This window comes from Canis lupus, chromosome 22 (assembly GCF_003254725.2).
Source record: "Canis lupus dingo isolate Sandy chromosome 22, ASM325472v2, whole genome shotgun sequence".
Classification (NCBI taxonomy): Eukaryota; Metazoa; Chordata; class Mammalia; order Carnivora; family Canidae; genus Canis; species Canis lupus.
In genome coordinates this window covers 18,410,001-18,434,762 of record NC_064264.1, presented here as the reverse complement: position 1 = coordinate 18,434,762, position 24,762 = coordinate 18,410,001, and the positions used below count along the sequence as shown (strand labels likewise).

The window sequence follows — 24,762 nt, the reverse complement described above, 5'->3', positions numbered from 1 at the left end:
GAAAAGGGCGGGGACTGGACTCAGGTCCCCTCAACCTGAACCGCCAAATCCAGCATACAGGCATAGCTAAAACTCTATGCCTCTTCATTACTGTATCTTCCAGAATATCTAAAATATATGTCCTTCACCAGCATATCTTGCAGGAAGGAGGAAGCAGGATGCTTACTGAGAGTGGCCCGATGACAAAGACTGGTGAAGACTGGCTCAAACTAGGGTGTGTCAGGATGGACCTCAGTGCTGAACTTTCACCGACATCTTCCCTCATTATACTATTAAAAATCATACCCGGGGATGGAGATTTAACATGTTAATCAGATATGCAATGCATGGAGAAACATGGCCGTTAAGTGTGTAGGTGCTAATAAATTCCGACCTCTACCTGCTTAGACATCATCCCTTTCCTACCTAGGGTTTCTTTAAGAAACTCTCCTTGACCTCACTTCAGAGAGTCAACCTGAGGACACTTTCCTCTGTGCAGCCTCACTGGTGCATAAACCCTAACAAAGTCTTGCCTGAAATTCCCCTTTGCCCTCTTGTCAATTTCTATGGTTTAGCGAGCCCAAGGGCTGTTTTGCTATCAGTTCATTTCCAATGCTTCCTAATTTCATTTTTCTTTAAATGTCTTCCAGTGCCTACTGGTACGTCTGGCTTAAAATAACATTTCAAAAATAGAAAATAGATAGATTAATATTCAAAATATATAAAATATTAAGAATGATACTTGGAGGAAAAGCACTGCATGTTAGGATATGTAGGATGATAAAGTATTTCTGTAATAAGATACTAAGGTCTAAATTTCTTAGATAAAATGAAATTTTAGAATAACTATAATCAAAGGCATTTCTGCACTCAGACTTATTTGCTCTTTTTTAAAACCTTTGCTCAGCCGTGCTAAGGTGTTGGAATCTGAATATTACCATGTTTTTTTCAAATTAAAATAGCATTTTGTATTATCAATGGAAACAGAAAGAAGTACACAGACTACAAAGCAAATTTCCTAAGGGCATAATGTATTAATGGCTCAAAGGATTTTATATTTAAAGGTTTCTAACTGATTTACAATAACAGTCTATGCTTAATGAGCTAACAAAGTCCTTAAAAGCATGTTTTGTCACCTCATGCATACAATCAGCAAATAAAAACAAAACTCCAAAAGGAAAAACAGTATTGGCTTTTTTTCTTTGTTTCATCTGGCAGAAAATTATTGGCTTAGTCCCAAATCATAGAATGTTAATGCTGTATTTAAACAACACATTATTGCATCCCTTCTACAGAAGAAAATTTATTACCAGTAGTCTCTTCTTGTGAATCTCTTCTCTTTATATCATAACATAGTTTTAAATATAAGTATGGCAGAAAAAGTGGAGTAAAATTGTTTCATGATGTGTTCTGTTTTAATATCATGAATTGTTTATTTTATTTAAAAGCAGAACAGTTTTGCAGAATCATCTTGAAGACCCTATCTGTGTGAAAATTTTATTATATGATCTATTTTAAAATTCAGAATTGATGTTTAATTACCATAGCAAATTCAATTTCAAATAGGATGTATATGTATTGAAAGGGTAATGTGGTGTACAACTAAAAGATGATGTTTGCAGTTACTAGTTCAAATAAACCAATACTTAGAACATTTTATTTTTTTAACAATTACATTTTTATGAAGCTATTAAAATTGGCACTGGCTATGTAAAATAAAATACTCATTCAGGCAAAGAATAGTTATTTTCCTCTCTCATTTGGGTAGTCAAAAGGTTTAAAGAGTTGTACTTTATTTTTTCTAGACCTACCTATTTATATAAATAAAACAATTATTAATAATTATGAGTGAAATGTGTGAAATGGTGTTGCCAAGAGCATAGAATCTGAGTGCAAACTGGTGGTGCATCAAACTGTTTTTGATGGTTATTAGTCATGCAAGTATATTAAAACATTCCTTTCCTTGGTTTCTCCATTTGTTAAATGAAGATGATAGAAACATCTACCTTATATAATTTGTGAATGTTGAATGAGTAGTTAGTTGCATGTGAATGAGTATTGCATGGAATAATGCCTTTCATTTCATGACATAATCTTGCTTAAGCATTTTAAATATTTTTGCTATTTTGTCTTATTTAGAATGTTCCATAAGTATAGACACATTTATTGTAAAATTCAAAATAAAAAAATTATAATGTGGTCATTTTATATTAGAGTGAAATCATAGTAAAGCAATACTTTACGGAATAGAAAATACACAGATCAAGAGTCACAGTTTAGTATATATTCCTTGAACAGTTTATAACAAATCTTTATGCCTGAACTGTAACAAATCATACACTTTGCAGATGAAGACACTGAGGGTTAAGTAATGATTAAAGGCTTGCTTCTAAAAAAAAAATAAAAATAAAAAATAAAGACTTGCTTCTTGGTTACATAAACAAGTGACAAAAGTGATACTAATTTTGGTTTTCAAATTCAAACTCCATACTTTTATTCTACTTGAAATATGTATGTACATGGAAACTGCCACATTTTATTATTATTATTGTTGTTATTATTTTGCTACTACATAAAATTCATGATGATAAGTGTTCCTTTATTTTAAAACTAGTTTTTGTTGTGAAATTTTAATACAAAATGTATGAAGAAAGAATTGTATGAAGAGGGCCAATTTTCTAGTTAATCAGGAATCAAAACTGAGGAGATGGGTTATATTTTAAACTTTTGAGTTGAACCTATGTAACTGAATTGAATTGAGCATATTTTATTTTCCTATGCATGTAATGAAATAGAATATTTTTATTAACAAGCTTCACCATGGAGATCCAAAAATGAATGGCAGTCATAAACTGCTTAACCTCAACTAATACAGTATATGAACGCTGTATTGAGAGTAAAGAGTAAACAGAAAAAAAAAATAGTATTCCACAAGATTGGGCCTAAAGTTTGTTGTGCCCAAGATTGCGAATCCGAGAAACCACCAAGGAGCCGACACCGATGCAAACACAGGAGGGCTTATTTACAAGCTGGAGCTTGGGTCCAAGTATACCCGACACAGCTGAGCAGGGACTTGAATCCCGAGGCTAAGAGGGGTAGCAGCGTTATAGGGGCCAGTGGCCAATGGGATTGTAACACACATAGAAAGTTGCACAGTCATGTAGGTCTGCACGCGTGGCCAATTGAATCACAATTAACCCTATAGTGACCATTTGAGCTGGCCTATCACTCTGGTCAGAATTGGCACACAGTCTTGAGGGCACAAGGCGGGGTTACATTGTTATGAGCGGATTTCCGATAAGGGTGTGCTCAGCAGCTTGACTAGGGTGGGGCAGCGCCTTAAGCAATAAGCAGGTCATGTGGGGGTCATACAGGAGGTGGCGGGTGCAGCACAAAATGGAGTTCCTGCTCTGCTTGTCCAGGGGTAGGGGATTTTTGTTAAATATCCTGGGTCCCACAGAGTTAATGCAAAGTTTGTAGATATTGTGGAAGATAAAAAATATGTTAATGAGTCATCTGAGCATCAAGAACATACTTTTGATACATCCATATGTGTGTGTAACTCCTTTTTTACAGTGACTAATGGAAGTTCTTTCTCTGTTTTATTTCTTGAGAGTAGCTAGTAGCTTTGCATTATGAAAATATAAGAGCAGGGACAGCTGGGTGGCTTAGTCAGTTAAGTGACTCTCAATATCAACTCAGATTATGATCTCAGGGTATGAGATTGAGCCCCATGTTGGGCTCCATGCTAGGTGTGGAGCCTGCTTGGGTTTTCTTCCTCCCTCCCTGCCTGCCCCTCTGCTCTCCAGCTGGCAGGCTTGCTCTTTCCCTAAAAAAAAAAGAGAGAAAAAAATATAAAAGAACATACTTCATACTTATAGTTTCTTACAGTTTGATATGAGAATACACAGCAGTCATGGTTCTTTCAAAGGTTCTTTATTTACCTCTATATAAACAATCATATTGAATTACTTGCTGCTCTTTAATATTATGATATTATGACACTTGGTCAAGTCTCTGTAAAGCTGGACTCGTCAAATTCACCTTTGAAAAGGAATAAAAGATGGTAGGGAGCTGGAGCATAAATTAGTTCTTTGTTTTTGTTTTGTTTTTTAAGATTTTACCCATTTATTCATGAGAAATACAGAGAGGGGCGAGACACAGGCAGAGAGAGAAGCAGTCTCCCTGTGGGGAGGGTGATGCAGGACTCAATCCTAGGACCCCAGGATCACCACCTGAGCAGAAGACAGATGCTCAACCACTGAGCCACCCAGGCATCCCATAAATTAGCTCTTTGGACATGAGAACCAACCAAATACCATTCACCTATATAGAAAGAATAGCCCCATTTGTAACACAAACACCAGTGCACCACTCACTATTATCTGAATTTTGGATTCTGTTTAAGAAGAATGATCAATTCTAGGAACATAGTTACATATATATTGTTGATTTATCAGGAATAAATCTCTTAGGAAAAACCACCATGCATTTTATACCCCAAAGTTTCCCATGGTGAGGGGTATGGGATAGAATGTGGAATACAACGTGGAAAAAAATATAAAGGAAAATGTATTATTTAACAGCTGAGAAAGTTAGCTTTGTTTTTAAAAAGTCTTAATAAAATTCTAACAAAAACGGGGAAATCTGAGTAAGAAGTTTGGGCAAGGGCCAAAAGAGGAGGCAAAAATTAAATACAATTTCCCTTTCTCAATGAGAAGAAAAGAAAATGTTTCTATTCTGAGAGACAGGAGGAACAAAAAAGAAAAATCCAAAGACCAGAGGAAATAAAGAGAGTAAAGTCCTGAACTCTAGAAACTCTTTATCCTAGTGAAATAAAGGTTAAAGAATGTAGTAATCCCTCTCTCACAATCAACTTTAATGTTAATTTCAGACTGATCTCTTTTTCCTCACTTCCCACTCACTTACTAAATAAATCATACAAATTAGGCTTTCACTTCTGGGCCACATACAAAGTGGCTTTCCCTGATGTCAGTAGTAACTACACTGACTATGATGCGACATCCATATTGGGCACTCTTGAAAGTAGAAAGGAAATGATCAAAAATGAGGCCAGAAAATAGACAAAAACCAGGATTTTCCCAGTCAAATGTGAATCTTTGGTCTTTCTTTATGGGAATTTTCTAGAGTTAATCTTATTAGATTTTTAAGCAGTGTTGAACACTGTTGACAACTTCCCCTCTTTCAACACTTCCTGTTCAGAGTTCTACAATGCACTCTTCTCTCCCATCTTTTCCTTCACTGTCCACTAAATTTCAGTAATCTCTGTAGGCTTAGCTATTACCTGTTCAGAGTTCTTCAAAGATTAGTTTTAGGACCTCACCTCTTTTCACTCCATGAGTTGATAACACAACCCTTTCACTCACATTCCTTTGGTAGGAGTTATTTGGCTCCAAGTAAACACAAATGTGATTGTGGTCTAGCAATGTGCTGAGGAAGAATCAAACGCAGATATGTTTGTTAACTGGCATTGGTGATTTGTAGCTGATACGTAAATTATACGAATAAAACATTTATAACAGTATAATAAATAGGAGTTATTATAACAGTATTAACAGTATTATATAATAATTACTGTTATAATTGTATTATAACTAGGAGTTATACTTAGTTCAAAGATGCCCAAAGTTTAGAATTCAACTATCAAACAGAACATGAAATAGAATTTACAGACTGGAAATGAGCCAGGACTCAGCTCTCAGGATTTACTAAATACTAACAAGAACTAAGCATCTCTTTAAATGTAATAAGATTTACTAAAATTTTATAAGAAGCAATTAACTAGTGTCTCCTGATTGGAAATCAAACAAAAGAGCCACGTTAGATTAGAATGATTACTTATGCCCCTTACAGAAAATTTCTGCTTCAAGTTCCTGGCCCTAGATTTTCTCGAACACTGGGCTCACTGGGCAATATAGTTATCTTAGCCAATGTTGGAAAACAGAAGAGAAGATCTCTGAAGTGACTGATTTCTGAAGTGGTAGAAGATGAATTAAAAATTACAAAACAAAAAACTTTTAGGTTACATCTGGTTCCGCTGATATTGACTATGTGTATATAAAACTTTTTGATGAATTCCACATAACCAATTCACTTTCCTAGAAAACTTTTGTTGATTTTTGCTGAGCTTTGGTATCTGTAGTTTTTATATGGTTGCCATTGATAAGGGGATACAGTTCTGACATGAATATTCCTGATATTTTCATTTACATTTCTGAATAAGGTGAATACAAAGCAGCAAAGATAAGTGTCATACCTTCTCTTTTCAATGACAAAATTGTATGTTTCACAATTTAGCATAAATCTTCGCAAGCCAAAATACCAAGGGTCTATTTTATTTTGCTTACAGTGTTCTGATTCTTGTCTTTTTTTAGCTTTCCTTTTAAAAGTTGAATTTTATGTCAGTATATAAAGATCTACATCACTATTGTTTCATTGCTGAATAATATGAGGGTTTCATTATTTAAATATCCTAATATTAATGAATTTCAGGTTGTTTCTGGCTATTTAATTATTTATTTATTTTAAAGATTTTATTTATTTATTTGAGAGAGAGAGAACATGAGCAGCGGGGGGAGGGAGGAAGGAGAGGGAGAAACAGACTCCCTGCAGAGCAGGCTCCATCAAGCTCCAACTGGGCTAGATCGCAGGACCCTGAGATCATGTCCTGAGCCAAAGGCAGACACAACCCACTGAGTCACCTACATGGCCCTGGCCTTATCTATTTTTTTGACAGGGTATTTCTGTCAATATAAAACTTGCTGATACAAAGTAAACAAAATAAACAGAAAACAAATCTTTGTCAGTGTTATTAAATGATAATTTAACAAGTTGTCATGCTCCTATGTAATAATACTGACTTTGTAACACATAAGGTACTTCTGAAATGGAGTTTTATCTTCCAGTATACTATTTGACTATTATCTCTTACTGTGACTCAGATAAACAGGCCTTGCTTGCTTAGATAAGGACTTAGTTCACAAAATGGAGAAAAGAGGAGAAAGTAAGAAAGTTGAGAAAAAGAAATTTCTACCCAATTTTTTAATAAGCTGATCAGTGTAGAAACTTTAAAAAAAATGCAGCTTTTGTTGTCTATTACTTTAATTATTGTGTGCCTGAGCTCCCATTTAGCAGACTGAGTTATACCTGGCATGGCTATGATTACTTTGATATAATAAGGAAACTATTCCACATATCTTATAATTTAAAACTTAAAAAAAAAAATAACTGTGCTTTCCACATCATCTCAAGTTAAATGATGCATCTGGAAATTCTAACACAAGGAACTCTCTCTTCTGTTCAAATATGGCTTGACTGATGTCACCCTGCCTCAAGTGTATTACTTAAAAAACAGAGTGCAAAGAGAACACCTGTCAGGGTGAGAAGTCTAAACACATTTTTGCAAAGTAACCTAGTGCTGACAAAATCCATTTAATCAGGCTCAAGCTTCATGAAACTGAGTTCATTAAGTTAGGATTTTTAATAATTATGGTTAAGAAAAAAAGACATGATTTACATTGAAACTATTGAATAAAGCAACCATGTAAAGCTATTGAAGGAGATGTAAAGACTTTGATAAACTGAGTTAATAAATGATTCTTTCAGCATTTCAATTTTTTTTCTAAGAAGCTGAAATTAGGAGAACCTTGACAACTCGTTTATTGCCACCACCGTCTAAAATCGTAAGAGAAGACGGAGGAGCCTAGTGCTCTGAGCATTGACCTGCTTCTTTCCCTTTCCTGCTGAACTTAACAACCTCATTTGTTTTCATGGGAATTTTGTGTGACACCATGGAGATAATTGTGCCATAGCCTGAGATAAGACATTGAAATCTATACCCCTGAGAAACAACCAGAATTCACTTAGGGGAATAAAAACTGATTTTCTGTATTAGTATTCAATGGTTTCCTCAGTATAGTCCAAGAAGTTCCTATCTTTTTTACAGAATAATTAACTCTAAGCAAGATACCTCCCAACTAATAGTAAAACACGTCAACAGGAAATACAATTAACAATCACAACACATACATTTACTGAGTATATGGAAAAGTATAAATAGTAAGATAAATATTCAAGGTAGCAACACAGAGCTTTATTTGATAATAAATACTGTAAAATAAAGTCAATCATATTTTATAGAAATGAATTTAACATTATCAGATGGCATTTTACACATTCTGATTTCTCTAGAGACTACCCTTTGGCAAATGTGGGATGCTGCATTTTAAATTTATCTGACATGTGTATTGGCTCTAAGACTCTGATTAGGAGAATTTTTATGAACTATAACTCTTTCTTCCCATTCTATATTTTCCTTGTTGAGGGAGTTTGAGTAATACAGTGAAACACCTTTAACATTAATTAATTAACATTAACGTTAATTAAAGTTAATGATCCAAGCCATAAAAGGCCCTTCTCTTACAGTGTCCCTGAGGTCCCAGTGAATGTTATTAGCAACCATTTCTCTTTGGTAATATTACTACCAACCCAGTGACTTCCTACCCAGTCATTTTGTGGCTGACACCTGTCACATATTTTGACATATCACTCAGAGTCATTTCCTGTTTAGTATATACAGATGCTTAAGCAAACAAAAACATAATAAACAAAGCTAGCTTTCCCAGTATAAGCATCGTCTCATTTATAACATTCCTTACATTCTTAGATGCAGAAGTCACTACAATCTTGCAGGAGGAACACTGACAATCATTCCTCCTCATCCTCAAGAAACTATCTTCATGTCTCTGAAAAAGGACATGCACTGTCTCACATCTAGGAGGCAGATGTGTGTTTTAGTTCAGGTACTCCTCTTGGGTATGGCAGATTTTTCCTTTTGCTGTCTTCACTTCTGTGTTCTGAAGCATATTCCAAACTGTTAAAGGTTCTTTTCTCTATCTTTCCAAAGAAACTAAAAAGTTCATCTAACCATTTCTATGAGTTCTTCTCTGACATGTTGAAGTTTCTGAGGTACACAGATTACTTTGCAGCTTTTGCTAACCATCACAAATTTAAAGGTTTCTGAGGAACATGTAATACAAAAATGAAAAATAAATAAAAGAGGGAACAAAGGAGGAAAAAGGAAGAAAGGAAAGGAGACAGAATGAGAAAGAAAGTGGAGATGGAGTGAGGAGGACAGAATAAATGGACAGGAGATAGATGAACAAAAAAGAGAAAGGAGTATCTGAGGACAGATAAGAGATCCCCAACACTATACACACAGTGAAATAAAGCATGTAGGTTCTCAGACTTTAAAAGCAGACTAGCTGGATTCACATCAAAGTTTCACTGCTTTATGACTAAAACACAGTGAGAATTTATTTAACTTCTTCAAAGTTCATCTTTCTCATTTAAAAAGTGAGGGGCAGAACTACATTATGGTGAGCATTATTACACTCATGTGCATAGTCTATGCTCAAGAGAAAGGAACTGCTTCACATAACTTCATGCCAAACACATAGATTTTGTTGACTGCTGAGTGATTTATAGACACAGGTTCATTTCAATTTACTTTATTCCACACAGTAAAATGATTTTTCCAAGTACCCACATGACACACTATTAGAGAAGTAGGAAAGATGGATAATTTGTCAAAGGATATTTAAAGTTTCTAATGTACCCTTCTTTTTGTGTTATAATCTCCTATCTTCACTTACCTGACACTTCACCTAAGAGTGACAGATCAGATCAGAGAAGCAGATTCCATGATCATGTTATCATTGTATTTTGTTCCTCTCTTATACACTATCTTTTTTACAGAATGTTATATAATGTGGTTTCCTAAATCTGATTATGTTCTTTAACATTTAATACATTGAGGGTTCATCTTAAATACTGGGGCATAAATACTCTGTTTCAGAAACTTGCCAGTTTAGAAAAGTTACGGTTCACCAAAAGAAAATAAACCACATTTGATAAAAGATACAGATATAGATATATACCACATATAGAAATAAACCCATATATCAGCTGGCAACCTCTGTCATTGTATAGATTTGAGTGATGCTACATTGAATCCTTCCTTCTCAATGCGAGTGGACTTCCAAATCTCTCCTAAAGATGTTGATTAACTCCAAGGTGCACAACTCCTTATATTTTCTCATTATTTTGGACCAGGATTCATTATTTAACTTTCTTTATCCTTTAACAGTTCTGTCATAATATTCAGATCTTAGTTTTAAAAAAATAAGTTTTGTCAATGAAAGTTTTTGAATTTAATAGATTTTTGTAGGGGTTCAGACTATGTTACTCCCATATATGCTACTTTGGCATATTATTTTGAATTGAAGGTACTTTCAGAACAGACAGTGGAGAAAGATATTCTGAGTCTCCTCTGTTCCCCTGAAAGGAGACAAATCTCCCATGTGAAAGATAGTATTCCTGTACCAGAGCAGTAGAAGGTATCCTTAACATCAGAGACCGAGAATTTAGGGTCAAAAGGCTGTATAAATAAACCTTGTTACTTGTTTCCCATTTTACTACCCCTAGCCCAAACCCCTCTGTCTTATCAATTTTTCATAAATTTATTGTTTCTTTGTTTAAAACATATATATGCATCCATGCTCTTCCTTGGCTTTTATAACTTTGTAAGGCCCCCACATGTATGTACATATGTACATACATAAATTTATTTTTTTCCTTTTCATCTGTGTACTGTGTGGGTGGGGTGTCTTAGTTAAGAACCTACAAGAGTACAGGGAAAATGATTTTTCTTCTTCTTCATTTTGTTTACAATTTTTAGATTCTCCTAAGGACTGGAACCATTTCTTTCTTTTTACATATGTATATATAAAATATTTTATTTATTTACTTGAGAGGGAGAGAGAAAACACAGAGGGAGAGGGGTAAGCAGACTCCTGCTCAGCAGGAAGCCTGATGTAGGGCTCAATCCCAGGACCCCAGGGTCATCACCCAAGCCGAAGGCAGATACTTAACCAACTGAACCACCTGGGTGTCCTGGAGTGGAACTATTTCATAGTCCCTAGTCTTTAATTTTCCTTCTGAATTCCTATACTTTTCTCACATTCCTATGTTTTATCTTCATTGCCTCCTTCTGAAACCATCCCTATGAACTTCATACATGCTCAGCATAGCAGAGGAAACATACACTAGTTTCCATAACCCATTCTGCACCATGATGTTGAACATATTTAAAAACTGTCCAATACTTCCTAACAAAAATATGATATATAAACATATACATGTGTGAAGAGAAAAAGAAACCTGAACAACTGTGAGGCATATATATATATATACTGTGATATAGTCATTAAATATTAGCTAATTTTTAAAGGAGTATTCACTTTCTATTTTTTAAAGATTTTATGTATTTATTCATGAGAGATACAGAGAGAGGGGCAGAGACATAGGCACAGGGAGAAGCAGGCTCTCTGCAGGGAGCCAGATATGGGACTCTATCCCAGGACTCTGGAATCACAACCAGAGTCAAAGGTAGATGCTCAACCACTGAGCCACCCATGCACCTGTATTCATCTGCTAATGAGAAAAAGATTCACAGTAGCATTTGGTATGGATACTAAAGACTAATTGGACTTGAGCAAGTAATGAGCAAGAGAAGTGATTTACCAGGTTTAAAGTACATAGTGAACAATATGGAGTTGGGGGGGGGGGTAAAGGAAAGGAGGAAGAGATAGAGATGTCATTTTAAAAGTTGTTCTACCTGAGAAATTTCAGTTATCTACACTTCTGTCAGGACATTTCTATTCTACCAAGAAAATATCTTTCAAATTAAGAAATGTGTGTCTTGAATAAGTTGGCACAATTTTGAAGTCATTATTTCCCATTTTTTAAAAGATTTTATTTATTTATTCATGGCAAACACACAGAGAGAGAGAGAGAAGAAGAGACACAGGCAGAGGGAGAAGCAGGCTCTTCAAGGGAAGCCCAACTCAGGACTTAATCCCAGGACTCCAGGACCATGCCCCGGGCTGAAGGCAGGCGCCAAACTGCTGAGCATCCAGGGATCCCCCTTTTAGTTCCCATGTTTAAAAAAGCCAAGCAACACAAATGGTCCAAGATGGCAGTATAGGAAGACCCTAAACTCACCTGCTCCCACAGACACACTGAATGTATTCCCACATATAGAACAATACTTCCTGGAGAAGAACTAAGGGTCACATGAACAGCTTCTGCACAATAAATAATAGAGGGACTATACAGAGAAGGGTGGGAGCAACAGAGACATGGTAAGAATCAGAGACATGTTGACCTACAGTAGGGAGGAATATCACTGAAGGTCCCTGTGCAGAGGCACAGTAAAGACACAGCAGTGTATAAAACAACTAGACTATAAATAAGGGAAATCCATTTAGTAACTCCAGAACATCCAATAAATGAGTGGGGATCTCCTGAAACTCACTCTGGGGTTGGAGCCTTGGCAAGTGTCATTTTTAATGACTCCTCTTCACCTTAATAGTGAAGACAAAAGCATGGTCCAAGTGCTCTAGCCAAGCTGCTAGGGCCACCCCAGCATACCTCAGTACCTGACCTATACTAGCTCTAGCTTTCTCCACAAAGGCAGCCCCAGCACAGCACCTTTTGGGTATCCACCTTATGCTTGACCTAGTCACCCTGATAAGGTGACCCTGGCTGGCACTGCATGTCCCAGAACCTACCCCTACCCCTCATTCCCACTGCCTGTGTCCACTCCAGGTATAGTCATATAGCTAGAACAGCCCTGGTGCAGTGAGCCCTAGCACACTACTCCACACCCTAGTACTTGACCCATACCTACTCCAGCCCTAGTTCCCACCAAGACAGCCCCAACTTATACCCATTCCAGCTCCAGCCATCCTGACAAAGTTGCCCTGGTACAGAACATCCCTGGAGCCCTCCAGCCAATAACCAACTCACTGCCACCAACGTAGCCCTGGCACAGGGTGCTCGAGGACCCAACCCTTCCACCCATACCCACTCCAAATGTCCCACAAAAATGGCCCCCACACAGCACACCTGGACCCACTAAGCACACTCATACCAACTTCATTCAAAACACCAAGGTGGCTATGGCAAGGCATACCCTAGAATACCAACTGCACCCATTCTGGCCCTAGATGGTCTGCCATAGCTGCTAGGCACATGCAATCTACACTGAGGATGTTCCTTCATCAGGTGACTCTTTCAAGATCAGGAGAAGCAGCTGTTCCATCTAATTCATAGACACAAACACAATAATTCATAAAGTCAAACAAAATGTGGAGACAGACAAATATGTTCCAAACAAAAGGACAAGATAAAATCCCAAGAAAAGATCCTAAGAAAATGGAAATAAGCAATATACCTGATAAAGAGTTCAAAATTATGGTCATATACACATTGAGAATGGAGAAACAGAGTAAAAACTTCAAAAAGGGGAAAAACATAAAAAATAATCAATCAGAGCCAATGAATTAAAAAAGAAATAAAAAATACACTAGATGGAATCAAAAGGTTAGATGATACAGAAGAGCAGATCAATGATCTGGAAGACAGGATGGTGGAAATCACCCAACAGAACAGCAAAAAAAGAAAGCAATTTTTAAAATAAGGACAGTTTTAAGGTACCTCTGGGACAGTATCAAGCATATTTAACTTTCGCATTATACATTACAGGGATCCCAGAAGGAGAAGAAAGAAAGAGGCAAAAAATTTATTTGAAGAAATAACAGCTGGAAACTTCCCTAATCTGGTAAGAAAACAGACATCAAGGTCTAGAAAGCTCAGAGAGCCCTAACTAAAGAAGATGAGCTCAAAGAGATCATACTAAGACAAATTATAATTAAAATAGCAGAACCCAAAGATAATGAGAGAATCTTAAAGGCAGCAAGAAAAAAATAATAAAACCACATACAAGGGAAATCCCACAATACTATTAGCTGATTTTCAGCACAAACTCTGCAGATCAGTAGTAGATATATTTAAAGTGCTGAAAGGGAAAAACTTACATCTAAGAATACTCTACCTAACAAGGCTGTCCTTCGGAATTAAAGAAGAGATAGAGTTTCCTGAACAAGCAAAAAATAACGGATCTCAGTACCACTAAATTAGCCTTATGAGAAATGTTAAAGGGTCTTCTTTAAGTGGGAAAAAAAGCTATAACTAGAGATTTTAAAAAAACATATGAAAGAAAAAAACTCACTGTAAAAGTTAATGTATATTAGAGGCAGTAGATAAAAGCTAGTATGAAGGTTAAAAAACAAAAATAGTAAAGTCAATTATAACTACAATAAGTAGTAAAGGGATACACAAAATAAAAAGATGTAAAATATAATGTTAAAACATAAAACCAATTTGAAGGGATATATGCACCCCTACGTTCACTGTAGCATTCTTCACATTAACCAAAATATGGAAGCAACCTAAGTGTCCATGATAGATGAACCAATAAAAAAGATATGATGTGTATATACACACGTATACACACACACACACACACACAGAAAAATATTACTCAACCATAAAAAAGAATGAAATCCTGTCATTTGTATGGATAAATCTATAAGATAACATGAAAGTCAGACAGGAAAGACAAATACTGTATGATTTCACTTATAGGCAGAATCCAAAAAACAAATAAAACAGGAACAGGAAACAAACTTGGTTACCAAAAAGGGGAGTGCTTGGGGACAGGTGAAAAAGTTAAGAGAATTAAAAAGTAAACTAGTTGTAAAATAAATAACAGGGATGTAATAATATACAGCATAGGAAATATAGTCAATAATATTATAATAACTTTATATACTAACACATGGTGATGAGATTTATCCTGAGGATCATTTCATGATGTATAAAGATATGGAATCACTATAATGTACACTTGAAGCCGACAGGATATTGTACATGAATTATACTTAAATAAAACAGAAAATAAAAAACCAGGGATGCCTGGATGGCTCAGTGGTTGAGTGTCTGCCTTCGGCTCAAGGCATGATCCTGGGGTGCCGTGATGGGAGTCCCACATCGGGTTCCCTGCATGGAGCCAGCTTCTCCCTCCACCTGTGTCTCTGCCTCTCTCTCTGTGTCTCTCATGAATAAATAAATAAAATCTTAAAAAAAAAAAGAAAAAGCCAAACAACATAGTTTCTTAAGGAGATAAGCCTGAATATTTTTAACAGTGGGACTTCAACTTTCTGTGACAGTTGGTCTCATAGAAAAATCACACACACACACACACACACACACACACATATATATATATATATGCTTTTTTTGCCTCTCACTTGAACTATAATGTTTATCTTAAAGCATTAAGTAGGCATTATCACACTTTCCACAGCTGAAATTCCTTAAACTTCCTTAATGGCCTCACAGTCAAAGCAATTATCTCTATCACTGCCTAACTGGGCAGCTTGTTCTCCAGAGCAAAATTAATAGATATCATTTAATGGTCAGAGCTGTTTCTGACCTTCCCATGACTCCAGGACACTGAAACTGTTTGTTCAATCTACTGCACTTACATAAAAAGCTGCTGCTAACAGCTTGGATTTAGCATCAATTTGATAACAGAAGGTCTTTCTCAGCAGGGTCAGCACACTTGGTGTGGTGCAATACAACGGCAATAAGAACTGTCAATATTATGAAAATGCAACTCAGGACACCGACGTTAAAAACAAAAATGTGTAGAGAAGATTTCTCCTGAGAAATGTAGGATATGTACACTATCACTGCATCTATGCTATCATATATTTTTAAGCTCAGTCAATAAATGATTAAATAAACAGATGAATGAATTATGAAAGCAGTGCAATTTAAGAATGTGGTGAAGCAAAACAGATTACAACAGTTTGTAATCTGTTACAAAACTGCTTCTTATATCTAAAAACTATAAATGAATTGGCTACTGAAGGCAAGGAAACATTTCCATGAATAAGAAGTAAAAGTGCCCATAGCTCCTTGAAGGTTTTATCTTTTTGTGAACATACATGGTAACATAATTAATCTGAGAAAAAATGTGATAGCAGGGATATTTCAACTCAGAATACATTGTAAGAGCCTAGATGCAGCAGTATTAGCAGAAAATTTAATTATATATTTTCTTCTTTAGTGTCCTGAGAGGATTTTGAATACTGAAAGTCATTGTTGCCACTTTTCTACAGAACGTTGTAGTGAGCTGACACCCCCTGTGAAAGACTTATTATATAAGGATTGTGTGAATAAATATGACTATATTTCAAATACAAGTCCTACTTTCTTTTTAAATAAATTTTTAAATAGAAAAATCAAATATAAAGTTTTAGCTATTTATGACTTTTTCAAAGGAAAGTTATCTTTCTATAAAACATGTCCTATAATGTAGTAATGTGTTCATCCTGCATTTGTAATAATATAGACATTTTTAGATAAGCAGAAACCAACTTTTGACCTATACTGCTACTGAATAGACTGAGATCATTAATATCATCAACCCTAAAAGTAGTTATAAAAATGATATAATCAGTCAACTGTAAAAGTATTTTAAAATTTACCTTAGCAATAAACACTCAGGACAAAATGTATTTTCTAATGTCTTAATTTCTCACAAGAAATGGGGCTCTAAAATAAATTATTAAACATATTTCAATGGGATTCTTGCTAGCCCTTTCTATAAATGAACATACACCACTTAATATGACAACAAAAGTAGCCAAACCCGCTAGTATATGAATCCATGCTTTCTAACAGAAAGCATGGATTGAAGTATTTTTTAAAAAGTTATTGCAAAAAGATTAAGTTTAGGAAGAACTGGTGCAAACACCATGAACAAAAACTTGGTTTTCCTAGGTCTTTATAAATTGAATCCCAATGTTGAACCCTAACTATTTTCTCATTTCTCTCTATCCTTATTTTATTAAGTTTCCCCCAGATTCTTCTGTTTGGTGAAAATGAAGGCTTTAAAATTGCTGATCTGAAGATGAAACTGCCAGAAGCAATTTTGTTAATGGACCTTTTAAAAGTGGTAAAAAAACAAAAAACAAAACAACCTGTTTATGCATTTTATCTTTGGTTACCTAAATATATTTCCAATAATAACTATTAATATGAAAACTGAAATTTTGAGCAAATAACAAAACATAATCCCCTCTTGTAGACAGCTATAGCATCAATATTTGCATTTCTTTCTATTGAAAAGGGCAAATAAAATATAGTCAGTAAATATAAAAAGCATATTCTGACTTTTTCCTTGATTGCTCCTGTTGATGTGAACTTTAAAATATCTGTTCATTGTCTGAACAAGACTATCAATGACATTAGCTTTTGGAGAAGAGTTTTAGCATCTTCAAAGATGTCTTTTTATTTTTATGCCAATCAAACAAGCTTATAAATTTTTCATCAGAGGATAAAGTGTCAGGTAGCCTAATTGATTTACCGGTTTCCTAAAATAAATAATTGCTCAGAAATTATAATTTTTGCATCTCTACCATAGCCTTATAAATGTCATTTAGACAATGAAACAGAAAATCCATTAGTATATATTTAGTTGGCAGCTCCAAATGCTGTGTAATATATTTTTAAATATCTATTTGATTGAATTAGTATTGCTATGTCCCAGTCCATTGGAATTACATTTAAAGTTACAATGGATGGTGTGCTCTCATACAAAGTCACTTTTCATTGTAAAACCATAATGATTATAATCAAAATCAATTTCAAGGGCTCCAAGCCCTTTAGGACTACCGCACTGGCCAAAATAATGGAAAATTAAAATGATTTAAAATCCATTTTAGCCCTGTGTATCTTAAATATTATACTTTATCACATTATGTAAATTACATATATTTGCAACATAGTCTAGTTTAACAGCCTCTTATGTCCTCATGCAAGTGATAAGGGTGACATACTATCCACTTTGTAATGAGTGCATAAAATGGTAATTTTGTAGGCAAACATTCTCATCTCTCTGGCAGATGGCTTAAAAGGCTGTTCAAGAACCCTTTCAAAGCAAGTTGAAATAGTCTAATAATGAATAAATAGCAGATGTTGTCATTGTAAATTTTAGAACACACAAAATAATCAGACTGTTTTGAAAGCAAACTTTAGTCAAATTTGTACTAATGTATTTATTTTTAATTTAACCTTCTCATTACTTCAGAAGGGTCAGAACTATCAACTGTCATAGTTATAATAGAGGGTATCCTTAAGTGATCTACTAACTATATTTATGTATTCTGATTATAATCAAACACGAATATGCAGTAATTGTGTGTGTGTGTGTGTGTGTGTGTGTGTAGGTAGATAGAATTTTTTTTTCATTAGAGGAAAATATATTGTGTACTAAAATATGCCTGTGGGGCACCTGGGTTAACTCAGTCAGTCAAGTGTTCATTTCTTGTTTTTGGCTCAGGTCATGATCTCAGGGTGGTGAAACTGAACCCCACAGGGAACTCTGTGCTGGAAACGGAGTCTGCTTAAAATTCTTTCTCCAGCTGCCCCTGTCCCCTCATCTCTATCCCTCTCTCCCTAAAAAAAAAAAAAAAAAAAAAAGAAAAAAATTCTTCCTTCAATTTAATCCTCCCATTTTTCTGAAAATAAAGTTTACAGTTTTACATAAAAGATTTATACATTTATTCTCAGCAATTTCATTTTCAATTAATGGTTATACAATTAATCTGCATTTGTATGCATTTGACAGGAATTTATCTCCATACTTTTATTCAGAAATAGACTGATGATTCACTAGGATAATGTGAATTTGGGCCATTGGCTTTATTTTATCTACTTATTTTTAGTTTGGGTTGACTACCCATTTTATGACTTTTCATATCTTTTAATCCTCTAAAATAAAAGCTATAAATGAGCTTCCTTCATTTTTAGTTTATCTCAAAGCTCTGAAATTTTTAACATAGTTCAAAATTTGGTGACAAATGTTGCAAATTCTGGGGTAGGCTGACTATTGTCTGGTATTTAACATGACAGTTTAAAAAAAATCATAAAAACCTTAATGTAAAATAAGTCAGAGGGAGAAAGACATATACTATATGATTTCACTTATATGTGGAATCCAAAAAACAAAACAAAACAAACAAACAAACAAAAACCCAGACTCAAATACAGAGAACTGGTGGTTGACAAAGGAAAGGAGGATGGGAATGGGCAAGATAGATAAAGGGCATTAAGAGGTACAAACTTCCAGTTATTTAATAAAAAATGGCAGATTAAAGGTACAGCATAGAGAATATAATCAATAATACTGCAATAACATTGCATGTTGACAGATGGTGACTATGCTTATTGTGGTAAGCAGTGGGTAATATATAGAATTGTTGAATCAATCTGTTGTACATCTGAAACTAATATAGCATTGTATGTAAATTATAATTCAATAAAAATAAAAATTTAAGTTTGGCTGAAATAATCTTAAGAGTTACACAATCACATACTATATGTTGAACAAGCAAAACAAAAATGTTTTTAAGAATATTTGAAAGATGTTTATTAAAAAGTAGATTATAATTTGGATCAAGTATAATTTGTAACCATAAACTTGAAAGAATCCTCTACTTTAGTTGAGCTCTTTATGCGTAACTCAAAAGTAAATTTTAGGCATTGCTTGAGTTTAAATTTTTAGTTCACTGTAGTAGATGGAGGTATGGAGGAATCAAAAGGAGTCCTAGACTTTTTGTCAATTGTATTATAAACAGGACTCTAGCTGAAAGAATTCTACCTTTTGTACTACCCTGAAAATACAGATGCTACTTTGCGGTATTTAAAATCCGAAACTCCCTTTTTCTACAAAAAGTACAGGTTTACTTTGATTCTTTCAACATATTAAGTGATTTTTCCCTATTCATTATGAAATTTAAAGAAAAATCAGTGATATTTACTAATTGTATAAATCAATATATTTTAAAAGGTTTAGATGAAAAGCACACTGCACCTAAATATTTTATTTATCAAGTTGCTATGATGAAATCTACATTGAAATACTTCAGTATACATAGTGTGAAACAGGTGTGTATATATTTGTTTTTAATCTACCTCCCAGACTCAGTTTGATGTGAATTATTCTACTTATAAATCTATACTTTGCTTGTGGTTAGTTAGCTTTCAATATACCAGGGATGAACAGACCAGAAGTAGTTAAGTACTTCAAATACAGTGTTCAAAATCTATACCAAGACATTCGTTAAATAATACAGGATGTGTTTGATTAGTCAGGGCACATATGTCAAGTGTTTACCAAAGTCATGCTGCCACTTTCACAGCATAAACTGTGCAGAAATACAGATATCTAGCCAGGTACTTTGTATCCGTATCCCTTTTCATTTTGACATGAACTCCTGACTTCTTTTCACCGTGGAGTGTGAAAGGAACTAGTATGTACATTTTTCTGTGCTTGAGGTACATTTCAAAAAGTACCTTCATATTCTCTGATTTCTTTTTCTTCTGCATTCTGGTTATAAAAATTCGGTATATAGTCTCTCTTTTCTAACTTACAGGCATAGATGATAGGATGATCTCACAAGATGACAAAGCCACAAGATTTAACAAGCATGGAGGTACCTCACTACAGAGACTGTATGAGTCTACTTTGGTTACATGAACAAAGCATGTGAATCATGCCAACCCAGCAGCCAAATACCTTCAAAATATAATGTAAGAGTTACTATTCCATTACTTCTGAATTCTCTCAGGGATCTTCTTCCTGAGATTTCTCTAACTGTAATCCTGTGTAATCTATAGAGATGAAAATATTTTTGCATCTTGGCAGAATGTGTTTTACCGAAGACTTCTCTATGTGTCTAACTACATAGAATGGGACTTTACCAAGAAAATTTTGGGTTTTTCATACTGTATGCACATAAATGTTTGAACATACAGAAGAACTAGATCCAAAGATTGGATTTCATATAAATATTTCACTAGGTAAAAAATTGTCATGGATATCTAGCTTTCATGTATATCTTTACAGAAGAGGTTACTGACATACATTCAAACCACGTAAGAAGGGCTGAAGAATTAAGTTCAGAGTAAGATTTTATAAATATAAGTATGAGTAAAAATACTATTTCAATACAACTTGAAGTTGAGAAAGAAATAGCCATGTTAGGACACTGAGTGTATTTTTAGTGTTTTTTAATATTAAAAACATACATTAATAATCTCCCAGTTTTTACATGAATTGCTTGGATTGCAGTTTCTAAAGTTGCAGAAATGCACTTGGTAATGCTAAAAATGAAATCTTGGCTTAGAGCTTTTGATATTCTTTTTTGGAACTTTTAAAATCTGACAGTTTAGGTGATAGTTTTTAATCCCCTTTTAGTAAATCTTGTTTGGTAAACTGCTTTATAAGACATACAAACAGAAAAGCATATGGAAAGGGTTTTAGTAATATAGTGATTCTCTTTTTTCACTAAAGTATTTTTATTCTGAGATAAAAAGTGAAGAAAAAATATCTAAACTGCAATTCTCTCAAGACCCTTCATTAATCTTCGATAAATTTAACCTAATAGCCTTAAAAACAATTATTCATCCAGAGTAACAGAAATTTCAGTTAATTATTCTTTAGATCTCTTTATGTCTTTGCCTTCCTTTCTTTTCAGAAATTCTCTGGTTACTAAAACAAACAAAACCCCAATAAGCAAACACCTCACTCAAAGTAATGAAAAAAAGCAGAAGTGGTGCATTTGCAAGCAATCAATCTGGGTGTTTACATTTAGATTGTTCTTTAACCTTTCACATTAGAGAGCTAAACACCTTTAATTTGTGGAAGAAGATAAAATTAAAATGGTTTAGAGTTTGCTGCAGCTTAACATTAGAGCTTCAAGGCCTTCACGTCTTTTTAATAGACTCATTAAAGGGGATCCTTGGGTGGCTCAGCGGCTCAGTGGTTTAGCGCCTGCCTTCCGTGCAGGGCGCGATCCTGGAGTCCTGGGATGATCGAGTCCCAGGAGGATCGAGTCCCTGATCGGTTCCCGGCATGGAGCCCGCTTCTCCTTCTTTCTCTCTCTCTCTCTCTCTCTTTCTCTGTCTGTCTAAAATAAATAAATTAAAAAAAAAAAGACTCATTAAGGGTCACCATTTGAGATTTTTTTTTTTGATCAACAATCCTGAAGTTTTAAGGAGAAAGAGATGAGAAAAGGTAAAATAAAAAATGAATGATAAAAAAAATGAATGATAGAATGTACCTCTCCTAAATTTAATGAATATTTGGTCATTTTCTTAATATTATTCTTTGCAAGTCGATGCCAATTCTATATAAGGAAGTTCTCCCCCAAATAATCTTCAGTCCAAAATGCCATATAGAGTTGTAAATGGTAAACTGTAACATGATAAATACCCAAAAATACGGTTTTCTAAACAAAATATTCTTTTGACTTAGGTAAGGGAAATTATCGTATACAGTCCAGGGGCAACTTGGTAATAGTAAACTTTAACTATCAGTAAACTTTGCTAACCAGAAGACTAAAGAAATGGTAATTTCTGTCTAGTACTTCTTTGATTTCACTATTATCACCTTGAGAGGGAAAAAAATAAAATCATAACTTTTTTCCAGTTCTTTTCCTCAAATTCCTATTAAGGCAAGGAGTTTAATAATAAACTATATACCAAAAGGCACAAACTAAATCTTCAGACATCTGTATTATCATGATTATAAGATTTTTTTCTTCCATTCCTAATAGTTTAAAATGCTTTGTTTGTGTGACATAATGGCACCAAGTATAACATGGCATAATGCTACCGCATTACTCTCTTTAAAGAAGTATAATTTCTCAAATACAGCAAAAAATATGTACCAAATCAGCAACAATCAATCATACTTGCTCTCTGTAGAGAATCATGTGGATCAAATCATCTTTGTAAATAGTGTCATGAAATGACCTTGAAGTATACTGCTGGCACATGATCTTCCAAGATACTCTCTGATGTTCCAGATTGTACCACTAAGATAGCTAAATATTTGCTGATGAAGTTCAGGATTCATTGTTTCATAGACAGGGTGAATACTGTACCTTTCTCTCTATTAGTGACTGCCAGATTCATTTTTGATTTGACATTCTCTATCTAATTTGACACCAAATAGCTAATCTCTTTACCCTTTAAATTTCTGATGTGTCATATTGCATTACATTTCTTCTGTCACCTTCCATCACTGTATATTTTGTCACATAGAAAAGCCAATGTGATTTGACATAACACAAGAAGATGGGATCCAAGAGATTTAAAGCAATGCTAGTCAGTGGAGCAGAAATGTGACACATTGCTTCAAATGTGCAAATACTCATTTTTTGAAAAGTAGATATCTGCTAAAAGCAGGTATATAGGGTAATCCATAATAGTTTTGGGAAAGAGATAGATTTTACCTTTTAGTGGCAAATTTAAAACACTGTGCTGCCCTATATAAATAACAGAAAAATTGATTCAAAGTGACAATGGCCAGAGAAAAATTAGTTTGATTCTATTGTATTCTGTGTGGTAAGCATTCTCCTAGGCTCACTAAATAATCCACTGAAAATTCATCATTTTACTTTTAGAGCAAATTGTAAATAACTTGCATAAGCTTATGTTAAAATGTACATAATCTTTTGTATTTTAATACTTAAAATAATCATTAAAAACACAAAACACCGAAAAGAAATGCACTTCCACACTGCTTAAATAACTGATTTGGCTCATTTTCCTCCCAAATTTTCTTAAACAGTATCTAGTTTTGAAACAACAAAATTGCTCATACCATTTTCCAAAGAAACTTACCAAAAAAAATTTTTTACTAATTTTCGATTGAAATTAAAGATAATAAAGTTTACACCAACCCTGCCTTTTTTCCCCCATACTAATTAAGTAAAAACTATGCAATGAGTCATAAGTGTTAGTCATGGATCACAAATTTATTTTTTTATTGGAATCCCCTGGAAAGATTTTATTTAAAAAAAAAATTCTCAGGAAATTAGCTTCAATGAACCTGATGCGGGGCACAAAGTTTTTTTTTTTTTTCTGTTAGAATAAATTTATTTCAGCAGGCAAGTCATTTGAAGAAAACATGCTATGTAATAGTATAGATCATGTGGGGGCACAAGGGTGGCGCATGCTTTGCTGGGTGTGGGAAACCTGCTGTCACCCAGGCCTAGCTCTGTCTCCAGGCTTGGATAGTGGGACATGAGTGGAAATTTGTGTGATTGGGAAGGACTGTGGCAGAGCATCCTGCAGGGCCACACAAGAGAAGCACACTCCTGTCCTGTCTAAGCCTCTGTACTTGGGGTTCTCTGGTATAGCAGTTCACTTTGTATCGTATACTTTTTAAGCTTTCCTGAATGAGTTTAATAAGCCGTTTCAAGGCACCATTCCTACAAAATAAAAATGATCAGGCTTTGACTGAATTCCATTCCCTGAATCAATCTTCTCTAAATACCAATAAACCCCCACTGCAACTGATTTCTAACAAGAAAGGTTTGGTTCAATATAATGAGACTAATTATGTACCATGCATGTTACTTGTTTAGCTATGACTTTGTGTCCTTACTAACTGGTTCTTTCTCTGTTTTTAATGTGTGAATCCTTGCTTCAGAGGTATCAGCAATTCCCTTCTCACTTGAAGGACACTGGGCTGTGTCTTGCAGCCAGTTTTATATTAACATTGCTATGTTTGCTTCTAATAGCTAATGAAATCATGCTAGAAAAATTGCCTGATTAGTTCTATAATCATCAATGTCCAGATCACTTGTTGCTGTCCTATGTTATTACAGTCAAAGATAACCTCTTTTTTTAAGGTTTTATTTATTTATTCATTAGAGACACACAGAGAAAGACAGAGACACAGGCAGAGGGAGAAGCAGGCTCGCTACAGAGAGC

The 24,762-nt window shown here is 34.5% G+C and overlaps 1 long non-coding RNA gene across 1 annotated transcript in view; it reads right to left on the bottom strand.

Moving 5' to 3' along the window:
- Positions 1–1,008: 1,008 nt before the first annotated feature.
- Positions 1,009–24,762, bottom strand: part of LOC118351949 (uncharacterized) — a 48,892-nt gene continuing 25,138 nt past the window's right edge. Inside the window, exons 2-3 of the long non-coding RNA XR_004808232.2 lie at positions 5,324–5,430; positions 1,009–3,808 (exon numbers count right to left, since the gene is read on the bottom strand). This is a non-coding gene — a long non-coding RNA (uncharacterized LOC118351949). The remainder of the gene's footprint in view (positions 3,809–5,323; positions 5,431–24,762) is intronic.